Genomic DNA, 5093 nt, shown 5'->3' with positions numbered 1-5093 from the left:
AGCATCGCCAGGCTGGGGGAGCCAGGGGATTAATGAAATCGCAGGCGTGGGGGGCCAGAGCCTGACTTCTAACCCGACGGCTTGCTTTGGGCGTCCCACGGCAGCGGCAGCGCCGCCAGAGCCAGCTAGCGATGGCGCTTTGAGACATGCAGCAGGTGGGAGAAGGGAAGGGTGAGGAAAGGGGGAAAAAAAAAAAAAAAGGAGAAGCGGGAGGAGAGGAAAAAATATAACTCAGGTCAATTAAGAAAATAAAGCCTCGTTCTCAGCTGGACGGGGGAGGATGCCTGCAAAGGCCCCGCAGTCCTGCCTCTGGCACGCAGCAGCCTGGGGTGCTTTGCAGCGGAGCGGGGAGGCGGACTGGCCGTGTGGTCCGTGGCCTTTGCGTGCCCTGCGCTTTCTCCGGGTAGGCTTTCCGTGCGTTGTCAGGATCGTGTGGATTAGCTGCAAAGCGAAGGCATTTGGAAATCCTCCCCGGTATTTTCCAAAGCGTCGGGGAGGAGGAGGTGGCCGAAGGACAGGCCGACCGACAGGCTTTCCTGCTCCGTGCCCCAAGCAGCGTGCGCCCCTGGGCTCAGCAGCGCCGCGGCCCCGGGGGGAGCAGCTGGAGAAGGGGGATCCACGCACGCCGCGGAGAAACGCCAGGGCGAGTCCGGCCGGCGGGAACCGCCGCGGCCCCACCGGGGCCTCGCAGGCGTTAGTAGGTGGCGGCGGGTACTGCGCCTGCAGCACCACGCTTCTCCCTTTACTCGTCACGCAGACATGCAGCAACTGGCCGCAGCTCCCGGGGGAACAGGGTGCCGCCGGGAGGCTATTATTAGGCAAAACGCTTTTATTTCTGAAGGCGGCGCTTAGTCAAAAGTTCGGCTGGCGGAGCTGTACCCCCGAAGCCGTGCTAGCTCTAGGAGGCGTCCCGGAGCGGTTTGGGGAGGACGGGCTGCTTCGAGGAGCGCCGAGCGGGGCAGGCTCAGCGCCGGCGGCTCTCGCCTCTCCAGGAGCCGCACGGCCGCTTTGCCGCCCAGCGGCCCGGCCCGGACAAGCGGCTCCTTGTTCTGCACGCGCTGCCATCTGGCCCTTTGTTTGCATTGCCGTGCTGCGCCGCGCGGCTTTGCACAGCAAAGTAGTTCATAATCCTCCTTTTGTTATTATTATTGTTTAAAAAAAAAAAAAAAGAGAGAGGGAGAGAGAAGCGATAAAAATAAATTACCCTAAGCTGGGGCACGCAGGGCTCTGAAGAGCGTCGCCCTAGCTTTGCCAGATTGTACAAACCTTCCCATTTTACGCTGCCTGGAGAAATTGCCTCCTCTCCTTTCCTTCCTTTTGGCGTGGCGTGTGGGTTGGCAGAGCGCAAGCTTTCAGAAATCTGTCCTTGCTGCTGCCCTACTTAAAGAAACAAAAAGGAAACAGGAGCATATACATCATCTATATCAAACTGAGGCACATTCCTCTTCTCTCCTCCGATGTCACACAACCTCTTCCCGGGCCCAGGTAAGATGCAGGCAGGTTGGATCAAAAAACCAAGGTGAGAACAGCGGAGAGGCGACCACCGTGCAGAAACCCGCCGTGGCCGGCACAGGGGGACGAGGCTGCCGCGCGCTGCCTGTCCAGAGCCGCCGAGGCGTCCTTGGTGCCGCTTCCCGCGTCTGCAAGACGGCGGTCGTTTTTCAAAGCCTCCGATTATGAATTCCTGGCATGCCTGCAGCAGATTCCTCCAGAACTTGTCAAAACTTCCTGAAGTGCAATATTGAATCTACGTTCCCGGCTGCAATGTCAGCTTGTTAGAATAAATTGAAACGTAGAGGGGAAACTCATTAAGATCTTCTTTCGTTAACACCATTCCTTGCAGGTCCAAGGAAGCTGAGATTTTGTCAGGTCGCATTATCACTGAGTCTTTGCGGTTTCCGAACCTTGAAGAAATTCTTCCAAAAAGAGCAACCTACCATCCTCTTGCCCCCTCACTTCTCACAGTCTTCCTCTATTTTTACTTTATAGCTCCTTGAGATAAATATGTGTGTGGGGGGGGATATATTTACACACACAGAAGAAAATATAGACACAATTAAAAATAACCTGATGATTTGAGAGAGACTTTTAGCTTGTACGGAGCTTTCCGCTTCTCACCCCGTTATAAAAAGATCAGTTTCGAGATTCTCTAAGCTGGTATGGCAGTTTTGCTGTGGCTCTCGTTACAGAAGTGTGACGTGGCTGCAGAGAGCATCCTCCTGCCCAGAGCGCGCTGCGTTTCTCAGTAAAGACCCCTGCAACGAAGGGAGCAACAGCTGTGGGAAGAGCACACTGGTTTACCTCGGAAATTCTTTGAGTGGGGAGAAAAAAAGGAAGAAAGAAAGAAAGAAAAAAGACTTTTCTGCCCCGGGAAGGTTTCTAGTTTGCTGCAGAGCAAGCAGGACTAAAACAATGGCCCAGATACCCTGGAGACAGATTTCTAAAGAAACCCTGTGATATATGACCCTTCATTATATTAATGGTGCACCTCCAGGCTCCTGGACGAATACCTGCCCCTCCTCACCATCGCTTTTACGTTTCACGCATCTTTGTCGAAAGCAGAGCGTGGGACGGATTGGAGCCCAGTCGCGCCAGCAGCGAGCCGACGCTGCCCAGTCCGGCGCGCGGCGGGGACCAGCGGGCCCGGAAGCGCTGACGGTGCTCCGGATCGCGACTTTTCTAGTAGCGCTGTGCCTGCAAAGGGCAGGCGGGCGAGAGCCTTAGAGCCGGGGCCGCGCTCGCAGCCCCGCGCCGTCGCCCTCGCTGCGCAAGCGCGGAGCATCCCCGGCCGGCTCGGCCGCCGGGAAACCCGACTGCACCTGCACGGCGCCGGCGGCAGCAGCGCTGCGCGCAGGACGCCTGCTGCCAGCCTTGTTTTGACTTTCTCTTTAACAGCCTGCCACGCGCAGCGGTCTCGGTGACAAGTGACAGCCTCGTTGCATTAACAGCTCTCCACCAAATGCTATTGCTATTATTACCTCTTTTCGCGAGTATAATAGATAATATGACTACCCCCCTCCAAAATAACCTGGCGCAGAGAGGAAAGGAAAGATTCGGATTATTTGCTGAACGCCTCAAGCTGCGATAATATTAGCCGGGATTGGATTCAGCCAGCAAGCGTTGTCTCTCCGGCGCTGTTCCCGCAGGAGCAGCCCTGCTCCAGGCCGCAGGGGAGCGGCGACTGAATCGGTCCACGATTGCAGAAAGAGGCAACGCTCTGGCCAAGATGGCCGGGCCACGGTTGTTTAAAAATACCCAGCCGCGGCCCTCACGAGCTTCTGCAGCGGGGCTGCGTGCAGGAAAGCCCTGCGGCTGGAGCCCAGGGGCTCTCCAAGAGCTCTGGTGCCTTCCTCCGGCTCGGCCCATGGAAATAACTTCTCAGCTCTCTCCCAGAAGTCATCCCAGGTCCCAACCAGACTGTGCTCCACTACGTTTGCAAAGATGGAGCAACGCGCACCACCAGCAGCTTCCATTTTGTGCTAAATGCACAAAGGTATCTCTCCACCCGCCACAAGAAGGACCTTGCCTGCGTTGGATAGATGCTGTAATGAATCTGAAAACATTGGAAATAATAATAATAAAAGCCGCTTGAGTGCATGATGGGCTAGCCCATATTATCGCTGAAGATTTTGGGGCAGCACAGGGCAAATAGCACAGGCACCGGCACCGGAGCAGGCAGTTGCATCCTCTACTGCATCCCGATCCCGTCGCCAGCAGTAACTCGTGCAGCCGTTTCCACCCGGGGCAGCAGACAGCGCGCGCAGGAGCAGCCGATTTCCTCGCAGCGAGTATTTCGGCAGGGTGGCTGGCCGCGAAAGCCGGATGGATCAGCACATCTGTACGGGCCCTGAGGACAAGAGGACCGCAAAGCTGGGCTGGCTTAATTACAGGTGCCACGGGCGTTTCGTCCTGCAGCTGACCACTCGCGAAGCTCGCGCTGCGGACCGGTGTCCCCGGAGCGGGGCCGCTCGCCCCCTCGGCCCCCCCCGAGCCTCGGGGTCCCCTCCCGGCGGCCCTGGGAAACCACGTGGCACAGGATTGCGGATGTACTGCCCTTGTCCTCAGCCCACCCCAGGCAAGCGAGACCAGGCAGAGAGGAAAAAGCAGCCTGCACACGTTTCGTTGGCCACGACTTGCAATTTAAGGAAATTAAATGGTAGATGCGCTAACTTGACTCTCAAACAAAAACAAAAAGCAAAAAAATCCCACAGCACTCAGCCTAATTTTTCTTCCTCGGGTAGAGACTGATGCGTAACTATTGGCATTAGTCATTTCAGGACATTGCTGGCATTTTAACACGTAGCAGCCGCTGCAGGACAAAGTGATATATTTAGCCAAGGAGGGAAAGTGCTTCTTGCTTGTGAATGCCTTTCCTGGGGAGGGCACCTTGGGCCAGCAGGTCCAGAGGCTGCCCATAGCAAGACCTTCTGCATCAAGGTGAGCCCAGATTTTGGGGCAAGACCCACGACAGGAAGGGCTTGGAGGAGCAGCACCCCGCCTGCCCTCCCTGACCCCTCCTCAGCCTCGCGGCGGCAGCAAAACACAACCCCATGCGATAACCTGCCCCGACCATCTCCTGCCCCATCCCTCTGGGTTCGCCCCGAGGAGCGTCAGCTCCGCAGCCACGCAAAGGACAGCGAGAACCCGTATCCCACAGCTTCTGCTGCTCCCAACTTTTGCTGCAAAGCTGGGGCGAAGCCCAGACCCGACGCTGCCAGGTCTGGGATTTCTCGGCGTTAATTGCCGTCGGACGCAGGGATTCAGATGAGGCTCTCTTCCACGCAGCGTGCCATGAGGATCTCGCTCGTTCTGCTCAGTGACCCCACTTGTGTCATTGCAGCAGCAGGTGGTGAGAGGCGGGGGGGGGGGAACCTATAAAACATTTAAAGTTCCTTTAGCTTCAATTTATCTGAACAGCATTCAAGCAGCACAATTTCCCCCGCCATCTGGGTGCTACTTTAAAAGACATTTCCTCATATCATTGCAATTTCAGAAAATCTCATTGTATAGCTATGAAAATGCGAGCTGCTTCTCCTTAAATTGTGCAGCGGTGCGAAGCTTTTTAAGCTTCAACTGCAGTTTATAAGGTATTT

Source organism: Struthio camelus, chromosome 17 (assembly GCF_040807025.1).
Source record: "Struthio camelus isolate bStrCam1 chromosome 17, bStrCam1.hap1, whole genome shotgun sequence".
Classification (NCBI taxonomy): Eukaryota; Metazoa; Chordata; class Aves; order Struthioniformes; family Struthionidae; genus Struthio; species Struthio camelus.
Note: the sequence above shows the minus strand (reverse complement) of the source record.